Source organism: Zootermopsis nevadensis, unplaced genomic scaffold, assembly GCF_977971745.1.
Source record: "Zootermopsis nevadensis isolate Lab colony 2312 unplaced genomic scaffold, Znev_1.0 Znev_ptg000010l, whole genome shotgun sequence".
NCBI lineage: Eukaryota > Metazoa > Arthropoda > Insecta > Blattodea > Termopsidae > Zootermopsis > Zootermopsis nevadensis.
Window position 1 is genome coordinate 12,927,475 of NW_028259142.1, and position 22,305 is coordinate 12,949,779.

The following is a 22,305-nucleotide window of genomic DNA, read 5'->3' on the forward strand; positions in this document are numbered from 1 at the left end:
GACGAAAGAATGTGTGGGAAGCGATTCATCCGGTAAGTGCTATCCGTTTGGACTTTGGAATAAACCGAGTTACTCGTTCCAGTAACACTAGTTTGATGGAAGTGGAGGAGTGTGGTTTAGGGTGCTAGTCAGCATTAGTTAATTCTACATGGCGAACGAGAGAGAGAGATAGTCCAGCCAGCAGGAAGAGTGGATCAGACGGGGCTACGTAGATTATCGTGTTTTGTTAGTTCAGTCCTTTGGGTAAGCGAGTGGTGACCACACACCGGCATAGCCATTCTACGCTGGTGTTTGGTTATTCTCTGCTGAGAGAATGCTGGGGAATCAACAGACATTTGTGATATTAACTAAAGTTTAAATGCAGACATCCATAAAAATTGTCCGGGTTCTCCAAAGTGATATCTAAATTAATACGAAACCTCAATTGGTGTGTTTGTCTTAACATGCTAATAAAATATTACATCGATAGTTATGACTGTTGTTTATTCATGGCACCTACAAACGTTACATTCTTAAATGGATCATTTTGCAGTCATGGACAGATTAATTACCATACATCATTCTGCTATACTATTATGATAACATCAGTGATTTTACTTTACACTAATAGGTATGTCGATGTGGAAAATGGCATCTGTTGTAAATGACTTCATGAATAATTTTAGTTTACTAGCATACCATTTCTGTGGGCAGTACTTAATTTAAATGGGACGTTAATGCCAGCTAATAATCACCAGAGTTTGAAATAAATATCCCACTAACGACACGGCTCCCTCGTCAGTAGTTTGCAGCTGTGTTGCTAGAATAAGCACGTTCTTGTGTTGAAATAGTACTTGTGTAAGATGTGTAGCTTTCTTCATGCAAATGTTTTAAATTCGTTCACTCGCTGCCTCACTCATTAAATAGACCAGTGGTTTCCAAACTTCTTACCAGCAATTTGAGGTTCTCAAGGCTGTGAGGAAGATGATGTTCTTACGAGCTTTAACGTCGTGTAGACGTAGTAGAAGCGAACACTACGACCTTCATCCTCAGGGCTGAAGGTCAGCACTTAGGATGGATGGTTTATCTCATAGCCGAAGTTTTAAAATGAAGACAAGTGTTCATTAATCTGGCCTTCTGTTAATGTTACTGAAGACGTAAATGTAATTTTGGGCTAAGCGTTCACGTGGAAGGAATGTGTTTCGAACAAGTTCTGAAAATCTAAACAACATTTCCATAAACTTGGCTGATTTTGACAAGAGCAATAATATGAAGTGTGCCCTCGTCGAAAGCTTCGACTAAGCTCCTTTGATCTACCCAAATGATGTCCGCTCGATTTACAACATGTTTCACATACTTTGACAGTCCTATAGGCTACTTAACTATTTAATTGTGGTACTAAATAAAAAAGAACTCTTATTGTACTTTGGCGACAATTCGTTTTCCACTTGGTCCTTTTAATAAAATATAGTTCACACACTTCATTTTGATATATTCGTGTTTCTCTTTTCAGTAACAGCACAGTTTTGCGATGTTCTTTACATAAATAAACATGGTTTAACACAGCTCTTCAGATTTACCTTAAGAATGTTGTTGTTAAGAAATTGTTTTAAATTTCGAAATATAGGTCTGCCTACAGAAGTCCATTATCAGATTGGTTCCTTCGGAAATCAATGATCAGTTCTTTTTGAAACTCGCGTTTTCCTTCTACCAATCCATTAGTTGTTCAATAAAATCGAAAGTGTGTGGAAGCCGAGCGTTATATGTTAAATCCCACAGAAGTTAAAGATTCTTACACAAGTTTTAGAACAAAACATGCAGCTGCTACTTTTAGAAAACACTGTTGTTTTAATAGCAGATCCAAAAAGTTCAACACTGCTGATAACTAAAATGTCCACTTTGGGCATGTTTCTGAACATGTTCCATCGATCTCCCGTCTTATTTACGTGGCATTTGTGCCAGTTTTACTCTTTCTTTCCTTCCATCTCCTTCTAGATCTTCCAAGTACACGTTTTCCAAGAGCCTTTTGCACCAAAATTATGTATAAATTCTTTAAGCCCCTTTGATTTCATTTCACTAACAGTAAAAGCTTACCTTTTCAACTGATATTATTTCTTATTATGGAATATTCCAAATTACCCGCTTTGTCCTATTTAGTCTAAAAAATACATCATTACTATAGCATGTTTCTTAGATATCTTTAACGAAGACTTTATGATCGTCTCTATTCAGTTCACAAGAATTTGGAAAAGTGGTTTTGAGGTTAGACACTGGACTCATATAAGAGGGTCATGAGTATGATCTGCTATCAGATCTGTGTACGGATTTTTCTACTCATCTCACCTTTTCCAAAGATAAAACTTCCGAAAAGATTTCGCTGTGTATCGGAGGATTCTTGAATCTTTTATCGTGTGTAACCAAATCCGCAGGATATGCGCTGCACGCTCCAGATGTGCCGAGGGTCAAAAGAGATAGCAAATGTCACGATGTATATCTTTTGGGGGCATCGGCAATACATCAAATCATCGACAATATTTTGGCCTTTATCTTCGTAATGAAACAGGCTGGTATGCGTTCTAGTAGATATTACTGCGTATCTGACCAAGGTAATGAGTAGCCGTAAGAATAATTACAGCTTTAATTCCTCAGTTACTAAATCTAATCTCGGTTGTGATAGTGACATTATTTACATTAAGCTATAATTAAATTCGATTAATAAAGCAAAGGAGCAGATTTCTGATTAAAATAATATTACAGAGGTGGTACAGTCAATTGACAAAGGTTTAAAATTTAATGTCTGTCTGTCTAGTATGTACTTTCAAGAAGTTTTGTATAAATACTATGTCACTGGAAGTATTATTCTCGCATTTGTAGTACGCTTGCAGAGAGCTTATCATTTTAAAACAGTTTAATTAACACTTCTGGTTTCTGACAAATTGCCTGGGTGTTCAACTTTTTTTAAATTATATTTTTGCTATTTTTCCTTTACGTTCTCTTTCTTTGTCAAGCACGGGATATTCGCACTTCCTTAATACACCCGTAACTTTACATTGCATTAAATAGTCTTTCATAATCGAAGTTGTAATGGAAAGCATCTACCCCATCCCTCTATTTACGAACTTAATTAGTTCGATCAAAATTGTTTGTAAGCTTAAAATCAATAAATCGAAAATAAAGTTGCCATTAATTTCAATGTAAATTATTGTGAGTGGTTCCCGACTAACATAAAAACTGCCCAATATTTTCCCACATATGTCTGCCTGCCATAATACAATCATATGAATAAGAACAACATTATTACGTATTTATTTCTCTAAAGCACTACTGAAGTGTTAAATCAAATATAGCAGTTACTTTACTTACAGAATAAAAATAAGAAAGCAACGTTGACAAAGAATGAAGAATTATCTTATTTGTACCATAATTTTTGTATTTGTAATAGTCATAAAGAATCAGAGGTAAGATATTAATTGGTTCTTCGATGTAGCGAAAACATGCTTACAAAATTAAAAATGAATATAAATTAACATGTTTCGTTATAGCTAGATTTCCTAAATCGAAGAATGGGCACACGTGATCAGAGACCACTGAGACATTCCATCGGTATCAGCGTACTTTGGAAATGTGTCTGTTACGATTTCTTTCATGTACTTTATCCATTTGAACTTAAGCCTAGAATTCATGCTCTTACCATCAAACTGTAAAGTCAAAATTGTTGAACCATGCAATTTTGGGTTGAGAAGTCTGTAAGTCTCTTATCAAAAGGATATAACCGACTCAGTCATTATGCAATCTTAAAGATTGACTCTGAAAAATGTAGTAAAGCATTCATCTCGTTCTGTAACGTTTAGGATTGAAGCTGAAAACCAAGTCACTGCTTTGTAGAAAGTTGAAGCCCGTGTAACTGGAGGATGTTGAAAGCTCCTACATTGAAAGGCAAAGGTACTACACAAATTGTGTGCCAGAGTGCTCATAGAGACACAATCAAGGATAGAGAACCTCGCCTGAGTACAGTCGCTTACGAATCCTTCTTTGCTGTATATGAGAATGTTGGGCGTGTAATCTTGTCAGGCGATGCAGATATGTGTGAATTAACATGAGAACATGAATTATTAATACGTGGATCACGTTTCTATATATCATGTCGTCTTAACTTTGATGCTACTGATTTAGCGTTCGTGAATTAGTAATGATATTTTACGAAATTTTTGCTCAAAGTACGTATTCTGTATGCAGAATGGCATGTGTTTTTTCGTTAGTCCATTAGCATAGGCAATTGAATCTCTAATTTAAATTACGTACAACATTTGAGGAACTTAAGAAAATATTGCTTCAGAGACAAGCTTACTGCCGTTAAGTTCAGTTAAGTCTCCTATCTTAAGTCTAGAATATATATTTATGGCAGACTTAGGCTCGAGTCCTCGGGGAAGGTGGTTTGGTGGTGTTTGAGAACAGTGTGATTAGGAGAATATTAGAACATCAGAATTAGGGTCTAAGAAGATATAAAAAAATTACATAGTGAGCATCTTCATGATTTGTCTTCACATATATTATTATTTTAATTAAATTCTAGCAGTTGAGATGAGTGAAACATGGAACATGCATGGGAAAGCGAGAAATAAACGCAAACATCGGTTGAGAAGTCTGGAGTTAAAACACCCCTCTAGGGCCGTATGAATATATAAAAGTGTGATATTAAAATGGATCTTAAAACTGGTGGATCTAAGGATATTGACAGAGTTTATTTGGCTTGGTATAGATTCCAGAGACGAGCTCTTTGTAACACGGAAATGAATCTTGGAAATCTATGAAAGACATGTAATTTCTTCAGCTTTTCAATTACGACTTTGCTCCATGGAGTTGGTTATTAATAAACAAAAATCCTGTATTCGATATGTAACCTAATTTTCGAATTGCTTTACAAATAGTAGAAGCTATGATACTTTACACTTGTTGAAGACCACATGAATAGAGAATATGATTTGGCCACTCCTTAGTGGATAGCAGAACCAAAATTCTGATAGCAGTTTCCTCAGAGTAACGGAACAAGGTTCCAAGGTTGTGAGTTCATTACGAACACAATTTACAATATGCAGTAGCAGCCTGAGTTCTTCTTGCCAAGTTGTAAGCTCGGTGTAGTTTCAATTAACGCACGACCGGAGAATCCGAGATTCAAGTAATTACTGTAGTGCTTTCAGACAGGCTTGGATTAGATGAAATGAAAATAGCCTCTATCTAGACTGATGCAAGTTTTGTAGAAGTCTGAACTGGGGATGATGGAAAAGGTAAGGTCGTAGACTAGAACAAGTTTCCACCTTATATTTCTTTGTTTTCCGAATGAAATTTTACTTAGCGTAGTATAAATAGCAGTTGTACCTTGAAGAAACTTAAGGAAACGCAGACACAGCGACACATAATGATCTGTTCTCACATACTGTTACGATATATTATGCCAGTATTGGTGTATGATAAGCGAAGAATCCTTACATTTTGTTAAAACATAGATCCCGTAAAATATTTAAGAAGATTATTCCAAAATATACCCGTATGCGCTGCAAATTATTAACTTTTTACTAAAACTACAGGGTTTATATTATAATATCCGTTGATAAATTGGTCGTTTCAAGGTCAGAGCAAATTTAGTTTTTTTTTAAACCGAATACGCATATCTGAAATAGGACACTGCTTCTTCCTCCCACATCTCTTCACATTCATAATTCACTAATGCCGTACAATTTCTCTCTCAACTGCGTTACTTTCTGACGGCACCCGGGTCCATCCACCCTCTCACCCAGTGAATACCGATGGGCTCCTCCTTCGGGTGTGAAACAGCTGGAGCGAGAAGCTCATTTTTAAGTAATACTGAGTTTAAAATTGTATGGAGCCCTGGCCTTCTCGTGGGCCTACGTCTTAATACCGTGGTCCTCTGCCACAACGACGTACACTTGTGACATGTGCTTAAAATGTTATATTTCCTGTGGAGTGAAGTTTGTATTACAAAATATTTAAAAAAATAGAAACATAAATCATGGAAAGTGTGAATATTCAAACACACACACACACACACAAGCAATATATATATATATATATATATATATATATATATACATATACACTTTGACTGAAAATATACATGATTTTGTGTGCTTTCATACATTTTAGTGTCCCACCACATTAGACAGTCGCTGAAACAGGACTAAGGTACTGAAACAAGGCACTGAAAATTGTCTATTGATCTCACTTAATACAAGTAAGGCACTGAGTAATGAAAATAATGGAAGAAGGCTAAACAAACGAAGGAGTGTATGTAACTTTCGCATATGTTGGGAAATAATTATTTTATCTGTCAACATATTATCCAGTAGAAGGTATATAGATGATGATAAGACGTGGGCGCAAACTTTGATGAGAATACAATCAATAAGGTGTCAACTCCATGGAGCAAAGTCTGTCCTGTGTAAGAAGTAGTCGCATACTTGGTAAAAGTTTCTTCGCCTTTTAAAATACCGAAGATTAATTTCAGGATGATTCTCTCATACACTCCCAGGAAATACATTTTTTCCATTCAATATTTATGACAGAAATGTATGCTTTACTCATTTTCCCATACGTTGTACACGTCCCACCGATCTCCCTAAAATAAATGATGAAGAATGCACATGGAGCTCGTATTTACTCAATTTTTCATACTTCTCTGAGAGGATGGAACAGAAGGATGAAAAAAATTGATAAACTACAGTTATAAATAGTTACGAGGATTTTTGAAACAAAAACTACGACACACGCAGAAGTAAAAAAAAAAGAAGAAGAAATCTTGACCTTTTCACTACTCCGGACGGTGTCCAAATTATGGGGTTGGAGCGAATACGATACCAGTGAAAGCGAAATGTGAATATGAAGAGGAAGATAATTAATAACAGCAAAGCCTGCAGGGAGAAACGCTGTAGGCAGCAGGTCCGGTTATTGAACCGAGAAATAGAGTACGCCACTAGAAACTGGATGTTGACCCAACAAAAATTTGTATCTCTAAACACGCCAACAACAAAACCTATAAGAAAAACTGTGTATGGGGGCTTAATTAAGACATGTCTTAATTCATAATAGAGTTCTGGGTAGGCCTCTTTGAGACTCATTTAATCAACGGCACTCTGTGTGATTAATTAATTATCTCTTGCTTCCACGTTGAAGTATGAAAAAGGGCATACATTTTGTTAGTTGCGAAAGAACTTACGCTTAAAGAAAAAAGAACATGACGTAATGTTGCTAAGCAGTCCTCCTTCGTATCCAGTAGAATGGGAGTTCAAATCTCAGCTTGAACACCAGCTATCCTCACTGAAGGTTTAGTGGTCTTACTCAGTTCCTTCAGGGAAATGCTGGGATAATATGAGCAGAATACAATTTTTTCGGTTTTATCAATGGCGCCAACTTTACTCCAAGTGTTTCAGAACATAAGGTTACTTTAGTAGCAAATTCATTGATATTTTTTAAAAGTAGATTGTGCACGCAGACCTGTACAGTAAAGGCACAGCATGCTGAAGTCATTTGTATTGAATTGAAGTTAACCGAGTGTTAAATCTAACCCCTAAATAAGCAACAATACTTCCATCATAATTTTTAACTTGCAGCGGTTTACACTGTCACAGACGAGATATGCAGTTTAGTTACCCATCTATTCCCAATAATTTTACATTAATACATTAAATTTATTAAACAATTTTTTATCTGCGGAGTTTGAAAATCCTGAAATCTAAATTTCTATGAGGTAGAATAGGGTCTGTTGGACGCCTTTAACTTTGATTCGACTCTCCGCCACTTCATAGCATAGATTTCTGTCTTGTTTGTGTTCGGAAAATACCTATAACACATGCGTTAGTTTTTCAGCACACATCAACTGGTTTAAATTTTATTTAAAACGTTTCCACCTTCTGTTTGATCATTTTTCACACGGATACAATTTTAGTAGTTTAATAAATTCAGGTGATAAAATCTATTTTTCGCCTGTTTTACCGTTTATTGATTAAAATATACTATATTGGACATCACTAAATTGTAAACAGATCTTACGCTAGTCTTGATAATTTTTAAAACCTTGTTAAGTCGGAAAGTGTTAACTAACCCAGACTTAACAATTGTATTAGTACGTATGGTGAAGATAGAAAATTATGGAGGTCCCATGAACAAATAGTCCTAGTTCATAAGTAAGCTGTTATTAATCAGAAATAATATATAACCGATATGCGATGATTAAATATCTATTTCTGCCTGTATTTTTGTAGGGCTGTGATTGTTTTGACTAAGTATGGAATCTTCTCGATGGAAGGTAAAACAAAATATATCTTCATCTACCGAGAAATATCTTAACTTCGGAATGAATATTTAAAGGATTTTGTAGTTGCTTCATATAGCGAGAAAAAGGAAGAGATATATAAGCATATTGAAGACTCTTAAAGTTCTATAGACCTACTAGTCGGTCTCGCAGTCTTCATAAAAGTGGTTTTGTTCGGAAGTTTACAGCATGAAGTAGGCCCATTGCAAGATTCCTAAAGTGTTATCAGTATAGACTACAGCTAGAAAATGGCTGCACTGTCGCCCGATAATGTTCTAGATATGAGACACTCAGAATCGTTATTGCGTCGCCACCCTCATAGCGTCTTTCGAAGGAGTCAGTAAACCCCCCTCTCCTCTGTTCCATGAAGTTAGATAACACTTTTAAGGTGCATACATTGGATGAAATATAGACATTCTATGTAGTAGATATGAACGGAGTTTACATATAAAATATTTTTCGTGTGTTTAGTAAATCGACCTGTTATAGTCCTCCACGAAATAATAAATTTCACGTAGAAATAACTTAAGAAACAAATGTAATTTATTCTCGAATTTGTGACGGTAAAAATATAAAATAACTCGTCGCATACTGGATGGTAATATTGTCGTAAATTTAATTTGTGGTGCAGAGGAAAATATTGTAATACCGATTGCCGTGGTTGCGCACATAGATTGCATTGTCACAAATAAACTAACGTCTAGGTGTTTTCGTAACGTGGAGCCGAGTAACTCCACGCAAGGCAGCGTGACCCTTGCTTCGGAAACCTTCCAATAAAGTAGGACGCGTTACGGCTTTAGTTATCTGCTCGAGTACAAAGACTGAACTTATATTTTGCTTTTCTGACATGTTTAAAGTAATTCACTATAAGCGTAAATGTAGTTCCTTTATTCAAGTTTTTAAAACGAGTCCAGTGGCGCGTGAATAACCAATAGCAAAACTAAGAACATTGAAAATATATTTCAAAAACTGTACTTCAGCAATTTCCAATTTCACAATTCCGTTAGGAAATTAATTTATAACTTCAACTATCAATATGTGACATTCTTCGTTTCTTTGTCATTACATCCGTTAAAAATCCACCGGTACATATTTTCGGATTATTAAAAATTGGCATTCCTAAGCAAAGCAACCGGAGTTAAGTATGTTTAGATACTAATCGGTCACACTACCGCTGTTCTGATATATATATATATATATATATATATATATGACGGCAATCTGACAGTTTCGTAGAAATATCTGCATATTCGTTATGGCGATTTGTTTTCCACGTTAGTGGCGTTTCGACCGACCAGTCACTGAGGTGTTATTTGGAATCAAAGCGCCTTGGCATGGTAGTTTGAACCATAGATGAATTTGAACGCAGTTCCATAAGATTGTTATTAACTTAGGGTACGAAAACATGATAATGAATTCTTCTCGGGCTACCAGCCGTGTAAGGTGGTTTAAAGAAGAAAACACCGTTTCGAGAACCATCTTCGTCCTCGTCCTCAGGGTACCGTGGTGGCTGGTAGCCCGAGAAAAATTCAGATCATACAAAGAAACATGACGCTGAGCATTATGGTAGCGTATAAAACTAATCGATAGGAGCTGAATAATGAGAAACATTCTGTTGACAAAGATTAGTTTAATGAATAGTTTTACTTATTAAAGATGAAAATGTGTTTTCAACTGACAACACTGAGACGCACATCTGTTACATGGTCTGTGGAAAGCATGAAGTCAGAGTCAGCCATTAGACATGGCTCGGGAGTCAACAAGCCGTAACTCATTTGTCATATACTTGTATATCTGTCACAGGCTCTCAGTAAATATTTTATGTTTTAATTTTGTACAGAATAGAAGTCGTGTTTTGAGGTAACTCCTGACTAGTTACTTTGACGAACTAAAACGAATATCATACGAGTGTTTTTTGAAATTCGTATACTTGTATTAACAAGACAAAATCCTTTGTGTTTAAATTCAGATTTACATCTCTTTTCACATGATTGCTTTGAATGTCAGTGATCGTACCTCTGGCGTGACCTTTTTGAATGTTTTAGGTCAAAGTGAGACGCCATACTGACAACACAGGCCTTACGAGATTAATTACGAAGTTGGAGCTACAAGCTCAGCCTTTCCGCGTGTATGTAATAAAACTTTCGAGACTAAATTTGAAGTTCACCAAAGGACCACCTACAAGTATGTGACAAAAATGTTACTTTGTAAGTATGTGATGCTACACTGAACGAGGTAAATAATACGAGAGGAGAGAAGGTCGAGTGATTAATTAACTACTATAAAGGTTGGGAAGTAATTAGCAGTTAGTACTGCAGTTCAGTTGACAAGCTCCAGGTCAGCCCCCACCTACAACAGAGAAGTGTCGGCCTCAGCCTGCGCGTATCATGATCAAAAGAACCACAAGAGTGCCGTAAAATTATAAAAATTCGACAAGTATAAGGATATTTCTGGTTAATATCACCATAACGGCTCAGTAAATGAACCGATGACCCATATTCTCGGATTTACAGGGTTCGAAGTTCGGAAGCACGGGCTGGCTATACCATTAAATAAGTATTAATCCCCATTGGAAACTAAGAAAATGTATTTTTCTGTGTCTAAGCACCATACTACGCATATATATGTTGGTAACGGTCTGAGTGTTCTAGACCTCGGTTCACATGCAGGAAGTTATCAGATACAAGCTTCGGCCGTTCTATTCCGAAATTTTAGTTCAGAATTTGAGTAACGGTTGCCCAGTCCACAGTAACCTCCTTCATAACTAAAGCATAACGCACAGAGGACTTTTTCAGAAGCTTATAGTTGCTTATTTGTTCAAAGATTTTCCACTTCTTATGAAACCCAAACGTGTATTGCTATGTTTACAAGAGGAGCTACCTGGTCTTATACCAAATCAACTGAATCCAACCTATGCATTATTTACTTAAATGAATTCCAATATTTACTACCGTCAATGTCTAGATCTCGCAAGTGGTCTTTTCCTTCCGACTAAATTGCATTTCTCATCTCCATTACGTGCTATGTGTCTCCATGATATCCTCATTGATTTGGTAAGCGTAATATTTGGCCAAACTACAAATTATAAAACCATTTTTGTATTTTTTTAAAATTTTCGGTGACTTAGTCCTGTTACGCTCTTTTGTACCCTGTTTTGAAAAATAAAAAACAGGTAACCGTTATAAATTACGATGCATTTTATTATGTAATTCCCTCCATTTTCCTGTCTGAAGCTATAGATTGACTTATTACTAGGCTACTGAATAACGCTTTTCCAAAATTCAATGGGCGGATGATTGAATTGTAGTGTGACTGTAAATGATTAATTGAAAGGGATGTAAGAGGATGCAGTAGAACCTACAGCTGTCCACCATTTGCCTGGACGGATTTGAGAGAACGCTGTTATCACTGTTGTGCATAAACCACTTGCAATGTGTAACCTGTGTTGCACCTCGACGCCAGCTTTTGTCTTGGGATCTGTTGTAAGACTTTCGAATTTATCTCTCCATACAGTTGTTTGTTGAAGATGACTCTTCTGGGATTTTGCGCCGTGTAATTTCGTAAATGTTTACTGACATTTCAGAGGTGCTTACCGCCTCCATCAACAGGGCGATGTGCACCTCTGAAACGTCGGTAAACTTCTGCCATACTGCAAGGTGCAACATCCCAAGAAGACAGTTATCTTCACACTCGCTAAAGTGAGAATCTCAAATCTTATCTGAAAAAGATGTTTGTAACGAAGTTACAGGAAGAAATTGAACATATGATTATTTATGCCGTAGGACTTAAGGTTTTTCGAGATTATTCAACAAAAGCTTGAATTTGATATAATTTTATATTGAAAGTTCAGAGGTACTTTCTGAATCTACCATCAGAGTGGGAGCAAGGACTTCTGAAACGTCGGTAAACTTCTACTAGTCTACTCAGCGTTACAACCCAGAAGACAGCCATGTTCAAAGATTCTTTGATTTATGGATGAGTTTTGATTCTGCACAAACATTGTCGTGTGTAACATGTAAACGGGTAGGATTACATCAGAATGAAAGTTTAGTGTCTAAAATGGTATACTGAATTTTCAAATTCGTTTTCATCCGTGTACAACTTCTACTGCCGGGGATGATCGGCGTCGAATGGTGAAAGTTATGCAACGAATCTCAAAATATTTCAGTTTCCGTCGTCGTCACAGACATTCAGATTTATTTGTCGTCTTGATTTGCTGTTTTTCGAGAAGGATCGCTCCATGTTCTTAGTTTTATGGTAAATATCGGTCATGATGAAACTCGTCAGCCATAAAGACCTAAGCTAAAAAGTAATAAGAGAATTGTGCTTCACTGAACCATTTTAACACTTTTTTCTTTATCCACTGCCGTTCGTGACGCAGGAATATCAAAATGTACAAGATAAAGTACCGCTCCCCCATATTTAACTTGATACTTAAATAAATTAGTGTAATTAAGTGTGTCTATCCCTTAAGTTTAACATGACAGGAAGGGAAGAAACATGAAGTACCTTTATTTAAGATTACTTAGTGAAGCTAAGTATGCTAATTATATGCAGACTAATCAGAGTGACACAGTTAATAATACTCTGCAGATCCCGAGAACAAAGGAACATGCTTCTCAACTGAAAACAAATTTTAACCTTTGGGACGGAAATTCGCTTACACTTAGATGAGTCATTTTTTAAAACTTGCTTTCGTCTCACTTCTAGGCTGTTTAATTTCTTTACTTTCAATCTGTCTATATGATAAGCGATGTTGATTTCTCTTCCATCATTTTGTAGTACACATCCGTTTACACATATCCACGAAAATTCAATAATTACTTTTTCGTTGTGTCTTCCGACGTTACAATAGTGCCGTCTGTTTGCACTATATTAAATATTATAGATATATAATGATTTTAATTTTTGTTTGCCGCTGTGTGTAATTAATGCACTGAAACAAAATACTTCACTCATCCATGGCGTGCTATATCCATACACTTCTACACACCGCAGTGAAAGATTAAATCATATTATAATCATTAATTAAGCGAAGATAAACAACTACTTTAATTTTTATATCCTGCTTTGTTAGACTTTGCGATAAAAATGTGCTTTTTAAGTGCTACATTAAATTTTATAGTCATTCCTGACAGGTAGTTTGCTAGTTTGACTATACATTGCATAACAGCAAGGCAAAGGAAATACTGAATATCAGAAATAATGAATGGGGAGATATATCATTGTGAAACATACGTATTACAAACCACTTCTGACCTCTTTCAAGGCAGATGCATCTGGTGCCATGAGGTAAGGTCATATATCTCCAGTATGTTGATTCGGTCTGGTGACAAACTTTGAACGAGGTTCTAGTGCACTTTAGACGGGGCAGGTGTACTGTATATGATTATGTGTCTTTCTGCAGTCATCATTAGGGCTAGAATCTGATTCATTTTCTAACTCAGACGCTGAATGATTAACCAAATATCTGTTTGCCTGACAGACTAAATTCATTCCTTCAAAACTTGATAGCCGCTTAGCTAACCAAGAAATTCATTAAGTTTCTTTACTATTTTCACAAGATCCCACAAGTAGAACATTGCGATCTAATTGTTAGCATCCATACTTTATATTCCGATGGTCCCGGGTTCAAATTTCGGCTAGAAAATCTGCAACACTGGCTTGTGATTTCTCGTGGTTTTCCTCAGAAATTCCAGATATTTTCTTAAATTTTATTACATCCGCTTCCATTATCATTATTTCCAATTTATTATTTTATTAATTATCTTATTATTTAACGCATTAAAATCCGAAATAATGACGTCGTCGTTAAACAAATAAACATAAATAAAAAAAATAAGAAGTGCCGATTTCAGATCTTGTCTCAGACCTACTGTCCTGACCGTAATTTTTATGTTTTTTCTCAGGAACTCCAGGGAAATGTTAGTACTATGCCACGGTGTCTCAACTATTCCCCGCGTTCTTTATAATTGATTAAAATTCTGCTTTTAGCCGCTGCATGAACCATGTCGCTAAAATACGCTGCTAAATTGTCAAAGGATCAACCAGTCTTTGGTTTTCTTTGCGTTTCATCTCGGCATTAAGACCGGTTATCTAGACGAGACAAGACGATATAATCCCTAGCATGTAGCATGGTTTTAAAATGTGCTCATTATGAATTCAGCTTCTCCTGAAGTGTTCCGGCTTGCCGTGTCGGACGGCACTCGAGTGAAGACTTGTCTAGGAAACTTCAGCCCTCTCACTGAACCTCGCATTGCTGAGAGGGCGCTCTCAGTGGATGTGGCAGTGCCGGATGTTTACCCACTTACATTCTAATTCCTTTTCCACCCATCAGGAAAAAGAGGAGGGGTTATGGAGACTAAAAAAAATCGTCAAAAGGAAAGCTAGTGGCGGCAACTAATGGTGGAGAGAAGAAGCTCTTAGCCGGGGAGGCGAAGTAATTTGACTCTTGTTTGAGGAACGTCTAACATCTCTGTACACGAACATTAAAGCATAATTGCCGGGTATTTCGAAACCTTCAACTACCCCATTCCTAACTTCATACCCTTCTTACTCCATCCACCACTTACAATTAGGGGTGGAAATTATTTTTACTCGGAGGCCAGATGAAACTACTTGAGGTGTGCTATAATGCAGACTTTCGCGAGAAGTAATCCTCATTAAAAAATTTGAGTTAAATATCAGCTATTAACTGACTGAATATGCATTATTCATAAACCGTGGGGCAGCATTCATTAATCATTTATGAAGATATTTTAATCGATCACAGTTTAAGAACTATTATTCAAAGTAATGTGAGTTGAGGCACATTATAAGATCCTTGCCTCTTAGAAACAACACCTGTCAGATGTCGGCCAGCAAGAATGATGCACTCGATTCGATTCATAACACTATTTCGCGATTTTGCGTAGTAACATGACCGGTGATATTACATATGAATGCTGCCCCACTCTTTATAACACAAGCGATTAAAATAATATTATAATAATTATCAAAAGTAGGAACAGGATAAAGGAGAAAATTGTAATAATCATGAGCTTAATAATTTATAGGAATTAGCCTACTCCTTGCCTAATAACGTAAATGTACAAATAACACCAAATGAGAATTTTTTAAGTACATTTACACCCGTATTTTTACTCTATAAAATTATTAAATAAACTTTTATTGGAAAGTGCATTTTGGTGATATTCGGAGGCCCGTGTTGGCAATACTGCGAACGTACAAAAACACCAAAATCATGAGAAAAGCATGACGGAAAATTTTATGCTTTTATTAACGTCGTACAAATAATGGTATATGAGGGTTCGAGTTCCATAAAATGTGGGGAATTTCTTGACCGGATGAGCCACTGTTACAATATCAAATATGAATATATTGTATGCAGTTATTCAAGAATGTGGTAGTTATGTCTTAGTTGAAAGTAAGATAAAAGTTAAATATTTTCTTACGTCTGAATCTGAGTGTAAATGATCGTAACTGTTCCATATCTTCACCTGTTATGTCTACTTGGAAACGTGGCAGTTATTATTCCTGTGATCGAACTTTATTCTGAGACAGTCAGACCCTGCGCATCATCACAATCTATCCGCCCGTCATCTATTTTATTATTAGCCTGTTAGCGACTCCTAGATTTCTTAGGTGTCATTTTCATTTGAGATGTTTCTATCAAGACATTTCACAAAATCTGTATTATCACTGTGTATATTATGCAGAAATTATATACAGGGAAATTTATCATTGTTCTTCGTAAAACGTTTTCGATTCATCCCACTTACACGGCGAATAAAGAGCTAAGTAAAGAGAATCTGTGAAGTTGGTTAATAATTAATCAGCCCCCTAATTAAATTAAATTTAAGAATTTATTTATTTTTTGTAAGGTTTGCAAAGTATCACGACTATACGTTGTAAAGATTTAATGGCGAGGGACCTATCGTTATGTTTTAAAAACAGAGAGAGACAGAAGTTTAATAAAGTATAACATTAGCTAAGTCTTGGAATTGGGACTTCCAATTCACATTCTGTTTATGAAAAAAATAACTTAAGAAAAAGTTTTGTGTCCCCTGAGCTGTAAATATACGTACGTGGGTGGAATTTTAGAAGGCGCACATTTAATTATAGTAAGGCTTTGTACACTTAAATAGGAAAAAGCATACGGCAGGGAGGAGAGACATTTGGAAGATGCACTGTACGTGGGGGGGGGGGGGGGGGGGAGAGAGAAGCAAACTGCAGGTTAGGGATCTTACTGAGGAATGGGCTTATCTGTACTAGCAGGTTATAATTATTCCACATTTTCTATGAAAATTCTGTTATTTCAGAAATGAGACTTTCATGAACTCTGTTTTACTACGTACTTTGAGGGTCTGCTTTGTATACGTCTCTCTCCATAGTTGAGGTATTGGCATAAGTCGCTGAATATTCTATATTTATCTAGTTGCAGGATGGTTGTGGTTAGCAGTGTAACCCTGATTGAACTCTGGCCGGGAGATCAACTCAGCTGACTGAAATCAAACATGATTTTCACTCCAGACAAGTTCTGTTGCACAACAACAAAATATGCCATTGCCTTTCCATCAACCAGGTAGGTGTCTGTCTCTCTTCATCCCGAATATTGCAGAGTTGTTTTAAATAATTAGTATTGAATTTTGTCGAAATTCTATTAATCACAATTATCAATCTTCCTGGAAAACTCGTTTCGCCTTCATCAACAGCGTCATATCACCAGTGCTAGATCATGGGGCTGCCTTTAGAGAGGTTAATTACCACTCATTTTGTGGAGTCAGTTTATTGTTGTATTCTGTATTTTGTTGTGAATGTAATTGTTAAGAAACATATCGTCTTGTCCAGCAACACACCTCAGTGTTTTGTCATTGTTAAAATCAGTTATCCGATAGAAGTTTAAAATATTATAGGTTTAAAACGATTTAAAAGACGTCACCAGCTTTTACTTTTAAAAACTTACAGAAATCAAATACTGTGGAACGATGGTAACAAATCGAATTACAATAACGAAGAAATTAAGAGCTGGTTAAACTCCGTTAAGCCTTGTCACCGTATAGTTTAGATTCTTTTATCTTCCAGTCACCTTTCCCATTTGTTTATGGGTGTTAAACTTGGTGTCTCATGTTAGAGGAAAAGAATAAATTAGGGTGTTTAAGAAAAGGTTGCGACTTAGATTTCTGAAATGACAGAAGACTTAAAAATACAAGATGAAGAGTTCAAAATCTGTATTTTTTAATATCATTAAACAAGGAAAATGAGATGGGCGGGATATGTAGCACATAAGGGAGAGATGAGAATTGCATATAAAAGTTTGGTCGGTATACCTGAATGGTGTATAAATGATTGAGAGACATAGTAGTGGAAGTGATTATAAAATTGAGATAAATTTTAAGCAATGCTAGTGTACTGGCTGGTTTTACGTGACTCAGGGTTGGATCTATTGGATGTTTTTGTAAACAAGTAAAACATCGGTTTACACTAAACTCCGGCTATAATAGTTCTATTGATAAGCTGAGGGACTATCTACTACTCAAGAACTCTGCTAAATTGAATAAATTATTTAATTTGGAATACTTCCTGTTTGCATTGTTTTATGTGAAAAGAGTGTGGTTTCTGGGAGTTCACTGTTGTAACAGGACACGTTTCTTTCTCACGAATTTTCACTTTATCTGCTTTGATGATACTTTAACGCAAATTAACCTGTGTATACTCATTTAAATATGTAATTCCCAGAAAGATACAGTTCGTTACGAAATTTAATGTTAACGACCCTAAAGCTAAATATAGGACTTCCTGACATTAACAGAAATTAAACTAATTTCCTTGTGTGTTTGTCTTGGGTGGGAAGTAAAAACAATACAAAACGAGTAAGTTATGTGACAGATTATGTCGGAACACTACAATGAGGATTAGAGCCAAACATCTTGTCCTCTGATCGCAAACCCCGATCACTGGTTTCCTTGATAGCACGTGTATGAATTAATCAAGGGGTTTAATTATTCATAATTTAAAAGGAATAAATCATCTGTGAGCATATTTGTTTGCTGTTTAGTATATACGTGAAACGTGGTGATTTTTATGTAAAAACATGCTTGAAAATAAAGTGCCGAGGAAACACATTTGGGCTTGAAAAGTAAGTTATGATGAAGTCAGTGAGCAATTAGCTCCCTTCGTTATATAACTATGAACTCGAAATTTATAAAACAACCTAGGCTGGCATTGTTCCGGACTGGATACTTGGGGCATTTACATGTATAACATTTTGAATAGGTGAAAAGTCTTGCAGGATTGAAAAGGAGATGAACGGGTGACATGGAACTGGATTTTAGGGACCAGAGGTGGTTAAAGTGGCTTAGAATCGTATTCAATATAAGCATTTGTTATTATCGTTTCGAGTTTACTAATACAGAATTAGTCTATAGAATACATTATGTATTATTGCCTACTACCAGCGAAGATGGGCGCAAATTGGTTTTATGAAATGGTTTCCGAAACAAAAATTGCAACTGAAATCATATTTATTGTCATTTAAGTACTAAAATAACTCTTCCACCGCCACTGCCATCAATACTTTTAATTATTTATAAAAAAGTAAACTTATGAGCTACATGTGGTTTACCAACAGCTTGAGGTGGGTTTATTTGTTAGCTGATGACATAAAGACCCGGAGAAAGTACAATTTGTAAAATTAAACTCAGGTTATGTCGTGGCATCTTGTTGTGAAATATAGAAAACAATTACTATTTATTATTTGTTCGTCTTTGCAACAGAGTTTACATGTTCAATTGCTGTCAGTCGGACTCCGAATGACTAGTCATTTGTGCGAAGACGGACAAATATAATAATATCCTTTGAATTTAATAATTTAACTTTAATTTAGGTCCCGCGCCGTAGCCGCGCGGTCTGAGGCATCATGCTTCGGACCGGTGATACGGAATGCGCGCTGGTTCGAGTCTCGGGGAAAGAAATTTTCTCATGAGCTTTCGACCGGTGTATGGAACCGGTGCCAACCCAGCATCGTGAGGAAATTGGGGAGCTGCAATGGGTAGCGTAATCCGGTCAGGAAAACTAGCAATGGCTGGGGGTTCGTCGTGCTGACCACACGTCACCCTATATCTGGTTGGATGATCGTTCACCTCTGCTTAGGCATGTGAACGTGAGGCCAGCAGTCAAGCTAGTCGGCTTTGGCTCACTGGAGCTGTTACGCCACGGATTTAAACTTTAATTTAGAACTTTATATACGTCTTAATAATTACACATCTAATGCCAGGAAGCTAGTATACCATGGTCGATTACTCTTTTCTTGTTATTCTTCGATATTGAGTAGTTAGAACATGTTATTTGTTCAGCCAATCCAGATAGGGCAATGTGTCACTGGTTTTAGGCGTATATAGACGGTAATAGTTGGTCTATATTTGTAAATTCAAGGTGGATGGAAACCGAAGAAGAGTAGATTTGTAAATGGGCCTGCTCACACTTCTATAAAACTCTTTGTCAGGTTTGTTGAGTTGACATTCTCTTTTCATCCTGGGGGTTTCGCGGAAGCCGATGTTTCTGACTGAAGATTTTCATATTTATCACTCCCTGCAGGTAAATTCTGTGATATTATATAGGTCACGGTAAGAGCAGATCCGTTGAACGAAAGTTGTCTGTGGTCAAGGTCAGAAGCCCTGTGTATCATCCAAGATGTTATCTTGTCACTGACCGTAATGAACCACGTCATTGCTCTCCTTGGTAGTGAATGTGAAATTTGAGCTTTACATACGTCATCATCTGCGTCATGCAACACGTGACGCAGCTCAGCACCCCGGTAAGATTCAGCCAGCTTCCTTCCGTCCGCACGGCTCTTCGTTTCTCGTATTGATTTTTCTAACAGAAGGAGTTGAGTTGAAAGACTTATCCAGCTTCGGCTTCTGGGCGTGGGCTCATGTAATTTTATAGGCCGGGCAGTTGCGTTCTGTGTTTCATAATAAGAGACTGAAAGGAGCCGGTTCAAGTTGATGGAACGGAGCATTTGAAAACACAAATGACGTTGCGTTCGCAAAATAAATTCAGCATATTAGTTTAGAATTCTAATTCGGGATAGGTTAAAATTTGTTAGAAAAATGTTCATCTAGCACGATAATACACTTTCTTCAAAATCGAGTTTTTCAGCTGTAATTTCATCAAGAAATTTCAAACTGTCTTTCAACCGAAAGGTTCGCCGCTGTCCTCATAAAGTTTAGATGAAATCCAGTACACATCCTGATAATAATTGGTAAAGACTGCAAATTATTAATCTCCTCAGCAGTCTGTGTAATTCTTTCCATCCCTATGTTACTCCTGCTCTCTCTTAGGGATGAATTTGGTCCTCGGTACTTTGTTATCAAACATTTTGTTCACTATTCATTTTCTTGAAGGTGAGATGACATGTTCATTACCCACACAATGCAACCATTAATCATATTATTTTATATAAATTACTATTATGATTTTAGATAAAATATTCTGAGCTGAATTGTAACAAGCACTGCCTAAAGTTTGCCTCCCTTTTATGTTTTCATTAATTTAATTTCGATTTCTTATTGTTTTTCCCAAATTTCTATTTTTTCCACATTTCCCCAGATTTTTACTAGCTCTAGAGTTTTTAGAATCGAAGAGACTATCGATTATAGGTTACGCTATGACTGTTCTCGTCTCAGTCATGATGTTTAAATTTGTCTGTGACCATGACTTAGTTTCTGCCTTGGACAAACAATAATGTGATGCAAATTCTGTTCCTTTATCTATTCAACTTGGAAATTGGAGAAGCCTTCTATGTGATCAGCATTTCTATTAGTTTATAAATACTAAGAACGCACACGTGTTCTGCTATCTTATTATGCAGCGTGTGTCCGGGCGACCCCTTCGCGTATCACGTATTCCATCCCAGCGTCACTCAGGAAGGGCGTCGTTGGGATTTATCAGCAAATCAAAACCATTGAGGGAAACTAGCATGGACAACACGAAGTTCCATTACCGTTGGGAATGAGGAAACAAAAAGAAAGCGGCTGAAGGGGAAGTTGGGGAAGGAAAATAGCTGAAGAAGCTTTCCACAAACCAATAATGCCGTATGAGGGTGAGGAGAGTTGGGCAGATCCGGAGGGCGTCTGGAGTAAACGTTGTCCATAAAGTTGAAAACGGCCTGTGGACGGGTATGATCGGAGAAGTTAGCAGGCGCTTGAAGGCGTGAGTTTTCCGGTTCGAGGGGACAGAATTTTCAATGAAGATTCTTGCTGTGTGGGAAAAGAGAAACTGTGGATTGAACTGAAAAGACTGGAAGATGCAATACAGTGGCAATATCCTGTTTTGGAAATGTAATTGTCCAAAATTTTATGAAGGAAAAGAGCGAAGCAATTGGCTGCAAGTAGAAGAGAACACAGCATTTATTTCAAGTCGTAAATGGTTGTTGTTCAGAAGACTTTCACGTGAGCGTGTATTTCCAATCTGGTTTTTCCTTTAGGCTATTTCTAGAATGATCGGAGGTGAACCGAGTGTTTGAATTTCGATTGCAACATCTCAAATTCTCGTTCATGTTGCAAGTAGTTAGGGATTTAAAGTTGTGCTTCTACAATAACTGACTATAAGACTCAAACTTCAAACGATTTCCAAGACACAAAATGGAGTAATCAATTTCATGTCTGTGTGTGTTTATTTATATTTTCCGACTAAGAATTAGTGCATAGTGCATTTATTTTTTATTTTCTCTAAAGAGGATACGACATTCATCCATCTGAGCCACTTTGATGTGATCAATTTAATAATATTTGAGATAATACAATGTAAGATTTTTCGTATCATCATGTTACTTCGTATCTCTTGCGTCCAATTACTGCATTTGTTCTAAAACACCCTGAATATTTGATAATTGTAACAATATTATGTAATATATTAACTTATATTTTATTTCTACTGTTAAATTATGGTTGACTAACTTTCTAAGATTTATAATTAAAGCTTAGGCCTCTAAGATGACA

General features: G+C 36.5%; 1 long non-coding RNA gene across 3 annotated transcripts in view; it reads left to right on the forward strand.

The window, feature by feature from the left end:
• Positions 1-22,305, forward strand: part of LOC110841515 (uncharacterized) — a 290,669-nt gene that overhangs the window by 87,575 nt on the left and 180,789 nt on the right. For 2 of the 3 annotated variants that reach the window (XR_015534556.1, XR_015534555.1), the window contains exon 3: positions 16,743-16,889. The exons of the other annotated variant lie outside the window; for it this stretch is intronic. This is a non-coding gene — a long non-coding RNA (uncharacterized LOC110841515). The remainder of the gene's footprint in view (positions 1-16,742; positions 16,890-22,305) is intronic. 3 annotated transcript variants of the gene reach the window in all.